Source organism: Chiloscyllium punctatum, chromosome 36 (genome assembly GCF_047496795.1).
Source record: "Chiloscyllium punctatum isolate Juve2018m chromosome 36, sChiPun1.3, whole genome shotgun sequence".
In the NCBI taxonomy this organism is placed as follows: domain Eukaryota; kingdom Metazoa; phylum Chordata; class Chondrichthyes; order Orectolobiformes; family Hemiscylliidae; genus Chiloscyllium; species Chiloscyllium punctatum.
The window spans coordinates 65958105-65975438 of record NC_092774.1 but is presented as its reverse complement, the minus strand read 5'-3'; the positions used below and the strand labels follow the sequence as shown (position 1 = coordinate 65975438).

General features: G+C 44.4%; 1 non-coding gene across 1 annotated transcript; it reads left to right on the top strand.

The window, feature by feature from the left end:
• The first annotated feature begins 10860 nt into the window (after positions 1 to 10860).
• Positions 10861 to 10934, top strand: trnan-guu (transfer RNA asparagine (anticodon GUU)). Its single transcript has one exon. It is a non-coding gene; the product is annotated as a tRNA-Asn (tRNA).
• Positions 10935 to 17334: the final 6400 nt, after the last annotated feature.

Here is a 17334-nt window from a genome sequence, read left to right as displayed (position 1 = left end):
TCTACCAGCCTCGACAACTGCCGCTGGCAGCTCATTCCAAACAGATGCCACTCTCTGCGTGAAAAAGTTACCCTGTTCGGTCCTTTTAAACCTTTTCCCTCTCAGCCTAAACAACTCTAGTTTTGGACTTCCCCCAGCCTGGGGAATAGATAGATAAAGGTTGAGCTGCCAGACAAAATCATAGAGTCATAGAGATGTCCAGCATGGAAACAGACCCTTCGGTCCAACCCATCCATGCCGACCAGATATCACAACCCAATCGAGTCCCACCTGCCAGCACTCAGCCCATATCCCTCCAAACCCTTCCAATTCATATACCCATCCAAATGCCTCTTAAATGTGGCAATTGTACCAGCCTCCACAATTTCCTCTGGCAGCTCATTCCGTACACGTACCACCCTCTGCGTGAAACAGTTGCTCCTGAGGTCTCATTTCTATCTTTCCCCTCTCATCCTAAACCTATGCCCTCTAGTTCTGGACTCCCAGATCCGAGAGAAAAGCCTTTGCCTATTTATCATATCCATGCCCCTCATAATTCTGTAAACCTCTATATGTTCACCCCTCAGCCTCTGACGCTCCAGGGAAAACAGCCCCAGACTGTTCAGCCTCTCCCTCTAGCTCAGATCCTCCAACCCTGGCAAAATCTTTGCAAATCTTTTCTGAACTCTTTCAAGTTTCACAACATCTTTCCGATAGAAAGGAGACCAGAATTACATGCAATAGTCCAACAGTGGCCTAACCAATGTCCTGTACAGCCGCAACATGATTTCCCAACTGCTGTACTTAATACTCTGACCAATAAAGGAAAGCATACCAAACGCATTCTCCACTATCCTATCTACCTGCGACTCCACTTTCAAGGAGCTATGAACCTGCAGTCCAAGGTCTCTTTGTTCAGCAACACTCCCTCGGACCTTCCCATTAATTATATAAGTCCTGCTAAGATTTGCTTTCCCAAAATGCAGCCCCTCACATTTATCTGAATTAAACTCCATCTGCCACTTCTCAGCCCCTTGGCCCATCTGGTCCAGATCCTGTTGTAATCTGAGGGAACCCTCTTCGCTGTCCACTACACCTCCAATTTTGGTGTCATCTGCAAACTTACTAACTGTACCTTTTATGCTCGCATCCAAATCATTCATGTAAATGACAAAAAGTAGAGGGCCCAACACTGATCCTTGTGGCACTCCACTGGTCACAGGCCTCCAGTCTGAAAAACAACCCTCCACCACCACCCTCTGTCTTCTACCTTTGAGCCAGTTCTGTATCCAAATGGCTAGTTTTCCCTGAGATCTAACCTTGCTAATCAGTCTCCCATGGGGAACCTTGTCGAACGCCTTCTGAAGGGCATATCGATCACATCTACTGCTCTGCCCTCATCAATCTTCTTTGTTACTTCTTCAAAAAACTCAATCAAGTTTCTGAGACATGAATACTCTGCGCACAAATCCATGTTGACTGTCTCTAATCAGCCCTTACCTTTCCAAATACATGTACATCCTGCCCCTCAGGATTCCCTCCCACAACTTACCCACCACCGTGGTCAAGCTCACCAGTCTGTAGTTACCTGGATTGTCTTTATTGTCCTTCTTAAACAGTGGCACCTCGTTTGCCAACAGCCAGTCTTCCAGCACTTCACGTGTGACTATTGATGATACAAATAACTCAGCAAGAGGCCCAGCAATCACTTCTCTAGCGTCCCACAGAGTTCTTGGGTACACCTGATCAGGTTCTGGGGATTTATCCACCTTTAACCGTTTCAATACATTCAGCACTTCTTCCTCTGTAATCTGAACATTTTGCAAGATGTCACCATCTATTTCCCTACACTCTATATCTTCCATATCCTTTTCCACAGTAAATACTGATGCAAAATATTCATTTAGTATCTCCCCCACTTCCTGTCGCTGCACACAAAGGCAGCCTTTCTGATTTTTGAGGTGCCCTATTCTCTGCCTAGTTACCCTTTTGTCCTGAATATCTTTTTAAAAACCCTTTGGATTCTCCTTAATTCTATTTGCCAAAGCTACCTCATGCCCCCGTTTTGCCCTCTTGACTTCCCTCTTAAGTATACACCTATTTCCTTTACACTCTTCTAAGGATTCACTCGATCTATCCTGTCTATACCTGACATATGCTTCCTTCTTTTTCTTAACCACACCCTCAATTTCTTTAGTCATCCAGCATTGCCTTTTTCCGACCAGCCTTCCCTTTCACCCTGACAGGAATATACTTTCTCTCGATTCTTGTTATCTCAATTCTCAAGCTTCCCATTTTCCAGCATTCCCTTTACCTGCGAACATCTGCCTCCAATCAGCTTTCGAAAGTTCTTGCCTAATATCGTCAAAATTGTCTTTTCTCCAATTTAGAACTTCAACTTTTAGATCTGGTCTATCCTTTTCCATCTCAGGTGTACCCGTCTCAGAGCGATCTCTTCCCTCACTTTTTTCCCTGGGTCCCACCCTCCCCACCTTATTAATTTAAATCCTCCCAAGCAGTTCTAGCAAATTTCCCTGCCAGTATTTTAGCCGCCTTCCAATTTAGGTGCAATCCGTCCTTCTTCTACAGGTCACTTCTACCCCAAAAGAGATCCCAAAGATCCAAAAATGTCAATCCTTCTCCCACACAACAGCTTCTCAGCCATGCATTCATCTGCTCTATCCTCCTATTCCTGCCATCACTAGCTCGTAGAAAACCAGATATTACTACCCTTAAGGACCTCCTTTTTAAATTTCTGCCTAACTCCCTGGAATCTCCCTTCCGAGTCTCAACCTTTTCCCTTCCAATGCCGTTGGTTCCAATGTGGACAATGACCTCCTGCTGGCCCCTCTTCCCCGTGAGAACATTCTGCACCCTCTCTGAGACTTCCTTGATCCTGGCACCATGGAAACAACACACGATTCTGCTTTTTCTCTGCTGGCCACAGAAACGTCTGTCTGTACCTCTGACTACAGAATCCCCGAACACAATTTGTTCCTGGAATGTGAGCATCACATCATCATGCCTTATTTCCCCTGGAAACTTGACTGTTAACAATGCAGATATGAATATTGGGTGAGGACAAGATGAGATTGAGTAGCAAGGCCTACTGTGGTAAATCATATTGTACTGGCTTAAATTGTACCTTGACAAGACAGAAACTTTGGGAGGAGAACAAAAATTGGAATTTCTTCTTAAATACTGATGATCCCATTTATATCTCTCAAAAGGAGTTTGTTTCGTCGATCAAATTTGTAATGGCTCTTTTATTGAATTATTTACCTGTATTGAATTATATATCTGGAATCATTTCCTTTTCAAGAATTTTGCAATTATCGTTGCCTTTTACTGGCTCCATCACCTCTTCAAGATCATTCCAAATCGTATTAACTTGCTTGTTTTCTTAAAAATGGAACCATCTCACCCCTAGCCCAACCCCTTTTTAAAAAGCGGCTGCACTATTTCCAATCTGGTCATGCTTTCGAAATATTACCATGTAATTTTAATTATGACCATGTCTCTTTAGATTTCAATATATCTTTTCAAACGTAAAAATATCCATAAATGTACATAAACATGTAGTTAAGCCCTTTAAAGGTGTTATGTTCCACGAAGTGCAATCTTCCCCCTCGATAATGTATATTTACTCCTTTAGATATGACTATGTCTCTTAAAGGGATATTTCGGATTAAAAATAGGGCAGTATCTCTTCGAACCACATCCCTATGAAATATACTCATGTCTGTTTAAATCTCTTTATTTGCAGAAATAGCCCGTTAAAATGTCCATGTCCCTTTAAAATGCAGATTTCCCCAATTTGATATGATGATGTATCGTTATATGTCGGAATATCTCTTTAAATTGAGCCGTGAGCTTTCCCAATGTAGACAGGGCTCCTTGAAACGTGGCAGTGTCCCCCCTGCAGCTGCAGAGCGAGACAGGAGAGTTTGTTTTTGTGAATGAGCAGTTGTAGCGCGAGGTGGCTGTTACTTGGTGACGGTGAGGCTCCCCCGGCCCCGCCCACCCCCCCTGAGCTGACGTCACGCGGGGGTGAAGGCGGTTGGGAGGAGAAGTCGCTCGAGCGGGGAAGGGGCGGCCGTTAGGAAAATGGCGCCGTGCGGCCCGGGGCAGACACCCGTCACTGGGCACCGCCGCCTTCCTGGTGCAGCTGCTGTGTCACGGCCACACCGCCCGGCTGTACAGCAGGCAGGAGCCGGTGACCATTCTGGAGGCGGATGGGGTTAAGGGCCTGTTTGGGAACCCGTCGGCCGCCTGGGTGGTGGAATTCTACTGGTCGTGGGGCGGCCCCTGTGTCAACTCTGGGGCCACCTGGAAGGTACTGGGCCCGGGAGGTGAAAGGTGAGGCAGGTTGGGGGGGGACGGAGGGGAAGGAATGTGGGGCCTGTCCTGTCATAGTGACATTTTACACTCACTTTCCATCTGCTTTGACTGGCGCTTGTGCTTTTTAGGCTCACTTTTTAAATCCTTGTGCTTTTTACCTTTGCGGACTAAAATAATTTATCGATTAGGGTGTAGGTTAGGGAGGATTGGCTGTACTGTATTACCCATAGTGCCCGGGAATTTGCAGGTTAGTGTGGATTGGCCATGGGAAATACGGAGTAAGGGGGTGGGTATGAGTGGGATGCTCTTCAGAGGGCCAGTGTGAATAGGTGGGCTGAATGGCCTGCTTCCACATTCTTGGGATTCTATGACATTCCGACCCACAAAGGAGTATTTTATCTGCATTTATCCTGTCAAGCTACTTTCAGAATTCTACTGGTTTCAATAAGATCACTTCTGGTTCATGGAGGTGTACAACAGAGAAACAGACCCTTCGATCCAACTCACCCATGCTGACCAGGATTCCAAACTAAACTCGTCCGACTTTCGTGCATTTGGCCCATACCCCTCTAAAACCTTTCTCTCCGTGCACCCATCCAAATGTTGTTTAAACGTTGGAACTGCACCTGCATCAACCACTTCCTCAGCGAGTTCATTCCATACAAATAGCACCCTCTGTCAAACGTTACCCTCAGGTTCATTGTAAATCTCTCTCCTCCAACCTTATAAAAAAGCCCCCTTGTTTTGAACTCCCCTACGCTAAGGAAGAGCCCGTTGCTATTCACCTTACTTCCGCCCCTCATCATTTTATGACTCTCAATAAAGTGGAGAAGAGGTCCCAGTCTCTCCTGAAACTCAAACCCTCCAGTCTTGTCAACCTCCTGGTAATCTTTACCAAACCCTGTTACCCCTATACTTCCTATTACCGGACCACCAGAACTGTACTCAGTACTCAAAAGGGCCTCAATAACATCCTGTACTGTACTCAGTACTCAAAATGGCCTCAACAACATCCTGTCCAACTCCACATGATGTCCCAACTCCGAAACTAAACGGTGTGAACCATGAAGGCAAGTGTGCTGAATTTACCAGAGATGCAAAGAACCAAGCACCTGAAGTTTTTGTGTTCACATAGTCTACTATGACACACTACTTATTGTTATCCACTAACGGTCTCCATTTACCCTCCCACACAGATCGTTATTCACTCCTTTGTCCCTCCTATTGTTCTCACTCTGAGCTGGCGGGAACGAGAGCAATGTACACTGGAGACTGTGAGCCAGCTGAAACTTGCTCAGTGTGAAATACATTCCACTTTGCTCCAAGAATTGCAAGCAGCAAAGAGTTTCCAGAACATCTGCTTGTCATTCACGTCCGAACCGGCGTGGCAAATTACTGCAGGGAACGGACGAAATCGCAAAGTATGCGTTTGAACTTTATCAGCTCATTGACATCGCGACTCAGTTCATAGGAAACCGACGAAGAACAGGAGAAGACCACTCACACCTCCAAAAGCATGTTATTTGAACCCTGTGAGTTTCCCCCGTGTGTGGGTACGTGCAACATACAGAACCATTGCAAAGAAAAGCTGCCCAAGGAGACATTACACAATAGCAGAGGTGGATTTTGAACCTTCGACCGCTGGGCTATGGGCCCAGCAAGCTCCCGCTACGCCACTCTGCTCTGTTAAGTGCCACCTTTTCCACAGGCCCCTTCAGTCTTTCATCTGGCGCGTGGCATGCACGTTCGAGATTGATGTCAAAGATCTCCACTGCTGTCGTCTTTTTGGTGTTGCGCAGACGTATGGAGGCTGTGTAAATATAAACTTTTTTCTAACTTCCCACATTCTGTTGGTCGAACTGTGATTTCACTCTGAATCACAACATTTGTCACAGCGCAGACGGAGGCTATGCGGCCCACCTTCGCTCTGCTGATTCTACACCGTAAGTAAACGTTTGTCTCTATTCGTATCATTTTCTTGCTTTCTCCGTGTAATTCTCCACATTGTTATTTTAAACATGACCCCCGAATTCCCTTTTGCGTCTCTTAAATCTGCCTCTTTGTCAATGTCAGACAGGGATTTGCTGACCCTAATGACTCCCTGTACGAAAGCATTCTTCCTAATACCACTTTTAGTTCTTTTCATCATGACTTTAAAACATTGTCGAATCGTGGCCGATCCTTTCAGGCGTGGGAACATTTTGACTCCATTGCTTTCTCTGTCTGGACCCCGCATGACTTGGAAAACTTCAATCAGGCCAGATTTCAAATTTCAGTTCTCCGAGGAGAGCTGTTCGAATTTTCCAATCAACCTGCATCACTGACAATCCTCAAACCGCGCCACTACTCACGACAACCTGTTCAACGCTATCTCCAATCATTTCACTTCCCTACCAACATTCTGGCCCATTCGTACTCCAGGGAGCCCAACCTCGTTTTGCGAAGGTGCTTTTTGAGAAAAAAAATCAGGCACTTTTTCGCAAATCACGATATGCGGGCTTGTCTGGGATTTGAACCCGGGATCTCTCACAATTCTGCGTAGAAGAAGGCCCAAAACACGAATTATACGCCTAGACCAACGAACCAGTCACCAGGCACGCATGTACACCGCGCCCAACCTCTTGAACCCACTGAGTCTTGCTCTGTGTGAAATTTATTTGACATTGCTCTAAGAATTGCAAGCGACAAAGAGTTTCCAGAACAGTTGTTTCTTATTCTGTCTCCCGGCTGCTGTTTGTCCCGTCCCCAGGAACCGGGCTCTCTCCACTGGCAGATAATTCAACCGTTTTGTTTCTAACCCTTTCTCTGACACTGGAGTGACCAGTGACAAGCATTGCCCTGCTCATCATAGGGTACACGAAACAGGAGAAGACCTCGCAGACCTCCACGGGTGTGTCATTTCAACTGCGCACATTGGTCCACTACATCAATGTGTCATATTTATGTCAAAGTTTTTTGGGAAGCAGATGAGAAGGCAAGGTGCAGGACAGAGCACCGTTAGATGGGAATGCTGCTAAAGACGACATTGAGCGAATAGGCGAGATGGTTTCCCATCTGGGTTATGCTCCCATCACGCACCCACAGACATATCGTGCAAATATAAACTCTGTCTAAATTCCCACATTGTTTTTTCGAACTGTGATTTCTCTCAGAATCTCACAATTTCAACACTCGCAACGTTCAAACTTTAACAAAGTGCTCATAGATATACTTTGCAAACACCTGGAAACATTCGTCCAAACGAACCTGGGGAATTTCGATTTGAGGGCTCTTGAACTTTAAGTGGAAGAACGGGAAGTTTGTTTCGAGGCTGTGCAACGTGGAGATGTATTCCCCATGTTAACTGGTAGTGGTTGGCCATCTCAGTGCTTCCCGATGCGGGGTTACCCTGACCCACAGGGAGGTTTCTTTGATAAACTGTCCCTGAGCTTCTGGTTGCCTGTCACTTTAACACGCCACCCTGTTCCCTGGCCAACATCTCTGTCTCAGGCATGCAGCAGTGTTCCAGCAAAGCTCAGCTCCAGGTGGAAGAACAACGCCTCATTTTCCCCTTGAAGACCCTGTAGCCCTCCGGTCTTCAATATTGAATTCCATGACTTTAGGGCCTGAAATCTGCCATGTCCTATTCTCTCCTATTCACTCAATGTCGTCTTGAGCAGCTTTCCCGCATAAGGGCGCTCTGTTCTGCACCTTGCCTTCTCACCTGCTTCCCAAAAATCTTCGACATAATATTTCACATTGATATTCTGGCCCGACGTGCATAGTTGCGGTGACACCCTCGTGGAGGTCTGAGTGGTCTTCTCCTGTTCTCTGTACCCTATTTTGAGGAGGGCAATGTTTGTCACTGGCAACCTGGGTGTCAGAAAAATGTTTAGAAACAAAATAGTTTAATTACCTGCCAGAGGAGAGAGCCCGGTGTCTGGGGACGGGATAAACAGCAGCAGGGAGACAGAATGAGAAGCAGCTGTTCTGGAAACTCTCTGCCGCTTGCAATTCTTAGAGCAGTGTCAAATGTATTTCACACTGAACAAGTCACAGTTAGTTCAAGAGGTGTGGCGGGTGGGTGCATGCCCGCTTTCTGGCTCGTTGGTCTAGGGGTATAAATCTCGCTTTGGGTCTTCTACTGCGCAGACTTGCCAGAGATGCGGTGTTTGAGGAATGTCAGCAATGAAGCTAGATTGGAAAATTGGGACAGCTCTACACGGAGAATGGACGCTTTGCTAGTCATGAGGGACCTAGAAACAGAGAATAATGTTGTGAAAATGCTCCCACGTCTGAAAGGATCCACAATGATTCTGCAGAGTTTTAAAGTCACGAAGAAAAGAAGTAAAAGTGACATTAGGAAGAACGTTTCCATACAGGGAATCGTTAATGTCAGTAAATCCCTGCCTGACAGTGACAAAGAGGAAGATTCATTGGACACAGATGGGAATTCGGTGGTCATGTTCAGGTGTGCAGATTTACATCTTGCAAACAGTTGTGAAGAAGGGTCACAGCACTTGAAATACTAACTCTGCTTCTCTCTCCACATGTGCTGCCAGTCCTATTGAGTTTCTCCAGCATTTAACGCATTTTTGTGTTTGCAAGATTTTCTATCCTGGGCTGACAGGGATGGGTTTTGTCACTCTTTTGTAGGACATTGCAAGTGGATGTTTTGCAAAAAAGCACCACAATGCAATCTGATTAATCAGGACCTGGATGTTTTCGGTCTTTGAATGCAAGTGTTGTGCTCCAGAACTTTGCTGTTCACAGTTTATAATACTTATCTTCCCAGTCCCCTGTATCACTTGTCGAAAATGTTTAATTTGTGTCTTGTAATCCTTTCACTGTCTGCTAATGAGGATAGCGTTTCCGTGTTTTACCTAAATTATCTTGACCTTGCATACCTCAAGCCTCAAGCGAATTTCACGAGAAACCTTCTCCAGTTCAAAAGCCAACTGTTAATGATGGCTCTGTTACTTGTCACGTGTCCAATTTCAGATCGATGTTGTTAATGTCCCTTATACTCCTTCAGATCCAGGTTGCGCTCACAGGGCTAGAACAGAACTGTCACCAAATACATTGACCAATCTACGTTCATCCTATCGATTGTATTAGCATCATCAAAACTTCTCCTCAAAAAAACTCGAGAGACTTTCATCACAATTTTCTTTGAACAGTCATACATTAGCTTTGCTGAATGAACCCCATACTTCTTGAAGTGGCTCCTTATTTTCGGTCCTGATTATTAATCTCTCTACGCATGGGAATGGATCCTTCCCACCCGCTCTATCTCTCATCAATGTGTTTAGTTCAATTCGATCTCCCATCAGCCTCCTCTGTCCTGATCAAATCCAGGGGAACAGGAAACGTTGAGGCTATGGCGCGGACAGGACAATCCCAATACTCAACTTTCCTGTTAGAACTATTCCATGAGAAAGTTTAGACCACAACTTTGGGCGTGTAGTTGTGGCCGAACACTTAAGGTGTTGGCGTAGAGATCCTTTGGGGCTCCCCCGCCCAGGGTGGTAACCTGCTGGTTATGCTTTCTTCGCTGGCGATTTTAAATGACTTCCTGTTGGTTGCATTATCGCTCAAACTTCACAAAGCCCGTCTCAATAAAGACCCGTTTTCTCATGTCTGGGAATTGATTGCCATGCAGGAAACTCGGGTTCTGAACAAACAACGTACCAGACTCACAACGTCAGCTCTGTTTCCCTTTCCACAGATGCTGCTCGACCCGTTGGCTTTCTGCAGTATTCTCTGTGTTTATTAGGCACAAGTGCAGCTTTTCATTCAAGAACTTCAATCCCTGTCCTCAGCTAACTGACTCTGGTCAGTGGCAATTGGTTCTTCTGATCATTAATCTGCCTATTCCCACCGCTTCTTCTCCCATCATGACCAACAGCCCCAGGAAATCTCCAGTTATCCTTCTTTGCTCCAAAGCGAACATTCCCAACCTTGGGAATGTCTCCCCAAAATGGAAATTCCTCATCCCTGGACATGAGGCAAGGCGTACAATTGGAAGAGATTTTGGCAAAATATTGTCAGTTAGGAAATTGAAAAATGTTCAAATGTTCATGAAGCAAAACAGAAATCCCAGTCTCCAGCTTTGTGAACCTTTAGAAACACTTTGGGAAGCGGATTTAGAGGAGAATGAAAGATGACCTGTCCGATTGAGCAGAGACAGTCCAGACACCGTCCCCTTGTTGAAGAGGCCAGGAGGTTGACTCTGATGTTCTCGGCACATGAACTGATCTGAGACATTGAACGAATTGTCGTTCCTGCACATCAGGAATTCAAACCCCTTCTCCCCTGCGAGCCAATGAGAGAACTCGGGAACAGGCAAAACACTGAAAGGCTGGAAGGGCGACGGCCCCGGAGTAAGAAAGCTAGTTCCTCGTGACATGGATGTGTCTGCAGACTGTCCCCGGTATCTCCACAAGAGATCTCCCAGGCTTGATTATGGAAAAGTAAAACAGATAGACGACAATTATAATTCCTGGCGGGGAGGCTGAATTATAAAATCATTAAGCGATGGTGCAGCCCATGTCTACGACTGTCTCTGTGGCGCAATTGGTCAGCGCGTTCGGCTGTTAACCGGAAGGTTGGTGGTTCGAGCCCACCCAGGGGCGGTGTGTTTGATGCTCTTCTTTGGCTTCGAAGTAGTGCGCTTTTAATGGGGTCAGGAAAATGTTTCCCAAACGGAAATCTTCTCCACAGAGGGTTTTCGGAATTGAATTAATGTCTAACGTAAGGGACATATTTCTTGAAGTGGCTCCTTATTTTCGGCCCTGATTATTAATCTCTCTCCGCATGGGAATGGATCCTTCCCACCCGCTCTATCTCTCATCAATGTGTGTAGTTCAATTCGATCTCATCTCTCCACAATGAATGTCCCAGGCTTTATTATGGAAAAGTAAGACTTATAGACGACAAATGTAATTCTAGGCGGCGAGGCTGAATTATGAATTCACTAATAGCCTCCCCTAAGCGATGGTGCAGCCGGCGCAGTCACATTTCTCTATCGCACCGTTGGGCTGTGCGTTCAGCAGTTTACCGGGAGGTTGGTGATTCAACCCTGCACAGGGGTGGTCTATTTGCTGCTCTCCCTCCAACTGCGAAGTTGTCTGCTTTTCATGGGGTCAGGCAAACAATTTCCAGAATAGGTGCTTCTCATTCTGTTTCGCTGCTGTCGTTTGTCCCGTGTCCAGGAACCGGGCCCTCTCCACTGGCAGAAAATTTAACCTTTTTGTTTCGAAACTTTTCTCTGACACCTGAGTGACCAGTGACAAGTATTGCCCTCCTCAACATATGGCACAGAGAACAGGAGAAGACCCCGCAGACCTCCACGAGTGTGTCATCTCAAATGTGCACATTGGGCCAGTATATCAATGTGAAATATTTATGTTGAGTGTTTTGGGAAGGAAATGAGAAGGCGAGGTGCAGAACAGTGCGCCCTTAGACGGGAAAGCTGCAAAAGATAACATTACGTGAATCGGAGAGAACAGGACATGGCGGATTTCAGGCCCTGAACCCATAGGACAGACGGATGGGAGTGGAAGACAAGAAGAAAGAGAGATACAGAGTGAGCGAGAAAAGGGTGAAGTGTCAGAAAAACAGAAGTTAAGGAAAAACACAGAGAGACTGAGGAAGGGATACAATTCCAGTGGGTCCCAGCTTTCTCTATGGTTTCATACACTCCCTCTCATCCATGAGAGACAAGCCCTGCTCCTAGAATCTACGTCAGTCTGGATGGTTCAGGGACGGTGTTTAGCACACTTGCTTTCATTTTTCACACCATTGAATGTTGGAGTTGGGACGTCATGTTGAGGTTGTACAGGATGTTGATGAGGCCACTTTTAGTTTCTGTTCATTAATATGTAAATCCCAGAACTACTTTTAAGTCACATTCTCCAGTTAACTTCAGGTTTTATAAAAAGAGGTGACATCTCAGCTCAGTCAATGCATTAAAGGTGTGAAGTTTGAGTCTGTCTGCATCCCAATCTTGAGTTAGACTGGTTGTATTTTCAAAGTAGGGATTTATAAAATATGACATGGCTTGACTGCCTGCAGATTGCACACTTTTTGAGGAAAACTGAATGTATCTGCAAATATAATTCTGAAAATCCAAATTCACCCCAAAGACTTGTGTATGCATAAGAGAGTGTGTGTTTGTATGCTTGGTAAAGTGTCATAATTTGGAGATGCCGGTGTTGGACTGGGGTGTACAAGGTTAAAAATCACACAACACCAGGTTATAGTCCAATAGGTTTAATTGGAAGCACTAGCTTTTGGAGCGCTGTTCCATCATCAGGTGGTTGTGGAGGACAAAATTGTAAGGCACAGAATTTATAGCAAAAATTTACAGTGTGATGTAACTGAAATTGTACATAGCAAAATACCTTGATTGTTTGTTGAGCCTTTCATCTGTTCATAAACCATGATATTTTCTCTTCTTTCATATGTAAATAGAGTCATAGAGATATACAGCATGGAAACAGACCCTACGGTCCAACCTGTCCATGCTGACCAGATATCCCAACCCAATCCACTCCCACCTGCCAGCACCCTGCCCATATCCTTCCAAACCCTTCCTGTTAATATACCCATGCAAATGCCTCTTAAATGTTCTCAGGTTAACTGTAACAATTGGTGTTAGCTAACATCAATTGTTACAGTTAACCTGAAAATGTAACTTATGTAAATTTTAATAAGTTTTGCGATTTACATATGAGAAAAGTGAAACTATCATGGTATTCGAACAGATGAAAGAGTCAACAAACAATCAAGGTATTTTTCAATGTATAATTTCAGCTTCATCACACTGTAAACTTTTGTTCTAAATTCTGCGTCTTATAATTGTGTCCTCCACAACCACCTGATGAAGGAGAAGTGCTCCGAACGCTAATGCTTCCAATAAAACCTGTTGGACTATAACCTGGTGTTGTGTGATTTTTAACTTGGTAAAGGGTAAGTGTGATGGAGTGTAAGCCTGTGAAAGGCTGTATTTGTGTGTGTACCTGAGAGAGACCGTGTGGATAAAAGCGAGGGGTGGCATTTTGGTAAAACAAACAAGGGCAAGACTTGTACAGTAAATGGTAGGGCCCTGGGTCTTGTTGTAGAACAGAGACCTGTTTTTTTGGGGGGGGGGGGTGGAGGGGAAGTTTCAGGTACATAGGTCTTTGAAAGTTTCATCACCGGTAGACAGGGTGGTTAAGGTGGTGTTTAGCACACTTGCTTTCATTTTTCACACCATTGAGTGTTGGAGTTGGGACGTCATGTTGAGGTTGTACAGGATGTTGATGAGGCCACTTTTAGTGTACTGAGTACAGTCCTGGTCGCCCTGTTATAGGAAGAATACTATTGGAGAGGGATGGGAAAAGCTTTCCCAGGATGTTGCCAGGACTGAAGGGTTCAGGTTATAAGGAGGGGCTTGGACGTTTTTCACTGGAGCGTAGGAGGTTGAGGGTGACCTTGTAGAAATTTACAAAATCATGAAGGTTGTAGGTAAGGTGATTAGCAAATGTCTGTTCCTTAGTGAAGGAGAATTAAAAACTAGGGGACTTTTTTTAAGGTGAGAGGAGAGAGATTTTAAAAGGAACCTGAGGGATAACGTTTTTACACAGATGTTAGTTTGTGAGTGAACGAACTTCCAGAAGTGATAGACGCAGGTATAGTTACAACATTTAAAAAAACATTTGGATGGTGTAATGAAGGTGTAGGTGTGTAGTGTACCTTTTGACATAGAGGAAACGAGCAAGGACTGACTGAAAGCACAAAGTGTGCTGAACGATTTAAAAATGTAACGTTTGGTTGAAACAAATAGCTGGAGTTGTGTTGCCATGGAACAAAAACAAATTCCAATTCTGCCAATCAGTTTAAAGTATGCCCCTGATACCAAACTCCTATCGAACTTGAATTTTACAGTTTGGAATGACACCAAACCAATGAAATGATCTGATGTTTTGGGGTATAAAACCAGACATTTTGAACAGTTAGAGGGGAAACAGCAAAGACAACCAAGCAAGCTGTTAATAGCTTTTTAAGTGTGGAACCACCAGCTCTTGTGGGAGGAGTGCATTCCTCAGAAACATTTTGGAGGAATACTGTATAACTGTGAGACTAAAAACAGTTTTCTCACTGAACGTTAAACAGATACTGAGAATGTAAAACGTCATAAAGTGTGTTACTGGGAAATGGAGGAGAATTGAACTTGCCAACATGAACCAAACTTTGCAGAGAAAGGAAATTTTCTGGGACGGAAGAGGTTGATAGCAGTCAATAATTGTCAGATTATTTGATGAAGGTAACAGCTCAAATGGGGTGATTACTGGGGATCCCAGAAGATTCGTATAGAACTTAAAAAATCTTTAATTAGGTTTGAAACATTGTTTTGTATTTTGATTGATAAGGTTTATCTAAAGGAAGAAATATGCTAACTTTAAAAAAATCAAGGTTAAGGAGGGACAGATTTATTGTATGATTGTTTGAGGACAGATAAAAAGACATTTATTGACATTGAGGTGGGAGTCGAGCTCAGAGTGATACAATTCTAAAATTTCACTCTGTGAATGAATGGAAAACTGCTTAAAGATTGGCTCCTGGTCTTATACTTCACCAATTTAGATTGCTGATTTGACAACTCTTGTAAACATAGAATCCCTACAGTGTGGGAGCAGGCCATTCAGCCCAGCGAGGCCACACTGACCCTCCGAAAAGCATCCTACCCAGACCCACCCCATAACACATCTCTGCAGACCGTGGGGCAATTTAGCACGGACAATCCACCTTAACCTGCCCATTTTTGCGACCATAGGCGGAAACTGGAGCACTGAAAGGAGGGCAAAGGAATGTGCAAATCCCACACAGACAGTCGCCAGACGGTGGGATCGAATCCGGGCCCTTGCAGTGTGAGGCAGCAGCGCTAACCACTGAGCCAGCGAAATGGCTGATCTTTAAAACATTGAGAAAAGCTAAAATGATATATTTAGAAACGTCAATAAAGTCTGACAGCATATTCAATTGCTTTAAAAAAAACTGCAGACATCTTTCTGAAACTTGCAGTTAAGCCACAGTTGAGAACAGGCTGTGAGGGAGGAATGACCTATTCCTAGTCTTGTGAAATTGGTTCAGAATAGGTAGAAATAGAGTCATGGAATTGCAGAGCACAGAAACAAACTTTTTGGTCCACGCTGATTACATATCCTAAATTAATCTAGTGATCTGTTTGCCAGTATTTGGCTCATATCTCTCACAACCCTTCCTTTTCATACAGAGGCCTTTCCAGAACCCATCCAGAAGGCTTTTACATGTTGTAAATGTACCAGCCTTGACACACGGCCTCTGGCAGCTCATTCCATACACGTTCCACGCTCTGCGTGAAAATTTATCCCTTTTGTCCCTTTTAAATCTTTCCCCTCTCACTCTCAGCCGATGCCCCTCTAGTTTTGGACTTCCTCTAACCTGGGGAAAAGACATACAAAATTGAGCAGCCAGACAAAATTCAAAAACAATAAAATGTTGAGTCTCAGGAAAACAAATTTGTGGCACCAGTCTTTTTTTTCTCTCCTATTAGCATTTGGACCGAAAATTTGTCGGTTACACCAACACCTCCACAGGACAAACTACGCATGCTTCTCGGTGTCAGCAAACACTGCGCATGTACGCCGGTGTCAGCAAAATATTGCGCATGCTCCTACCTGACAGCGGAAACAATACGCGACATTCTTTTGATAGACCAATAGAAAGCGCCAGAAGACCGGAAGGAGTGTGGTCTTCCTGCCATTGGGAACGCCCCTATTCTCTGAATGCGGACATTGGACCATGAGTTTGTGAAGCTGTAGTTGCTGTTCTTCTCTCTCTGAATGAAGATTGAGCTTCACCTCAGACTGCAACTTTCCTCTGTCCAGCATCTGTGAGTTCAACACACTCTTTTCTCACTCCCTTTTCCATTTTATTTTTTCATTCTGGAGTTCAGTTCTTGACTTGCAGCAAAGTTGGTTCAGGTCTGTGTCTTAATTGGCAAACACATGGCAAATGCAGTTACACAGTGTGAAGTTATAGTCTTTCCTGTGAAATAAAAACAGAAAGGAGATGCATTGTTTAAATGGTGAGATATTGGGATGTGAGACAAGTGAGAACTGCAGATGCTAGAGATCAGAGTCGAAATATGTGGCGCTGGAAAAGCATAACATATCAGGCAGCATCCGTGGTGCAGGGCAGTCAATGTTTTGGGCAAAAACCATTCATCAGGAATGATGTGTGGACGTACAAAGGTGCTTCAGCTACCTTCTTCTCAGGCTTTCTATCCCAGTCAATGCCAGTTGTCAGACAGGTGCAGCAAGCAATGAGCAAGGCAAGGGGTGTATTAGCAAGAGGAATTGAGTTCAGAAGTGGGGATGTCTTCCTGCAGTTAGCTTTGAATATATTCAATGACCCCCTGAGTTTATCTGACTTTTGAATGTTAAAAGTAGTTATAGGGGAAGGCAAGGAAATTTTTAAAAAATATTTTATTAGAAACTTTTTCAAATCTTTTACAAAACATCTGTAGACAAAAAAGAACAATACCAAAATACAGAAAGATAGAGGCAGTACAACAATGTCATATCACGATACTATTAATAATGAACTAACTACTATTCTTCCAGAACAACTGTACCTACTTAGCTTAAACTAAACTACAATCAAATTTAAAAAAAATTAAACTGAATTCAAATTAAATTACATCACATTATTTTATTCTATTTCACTCACTACACCTCCACTGAGGCTCCCATCCCTGGGAGCTCCAGTTATTGTGCCCATATTCTTTTCCCCCAGCCTCCCTTCCCAGGGCCCCACTGGTGCACCAAACTGATTCCCATGGCATATCATGGCCCTAATCAATATTGCTGATAAGTCTGCATCCATATAATTTAGAAAGGGTTGCCACGTCTTGTAAAACCGCCTTGTTCTGTGGTGCACCATATTCATGTGGTAGTCTTGGGGGAGATGCTCCATCACTAGCCGACGCCACCCCGTAAGACTTGGGGT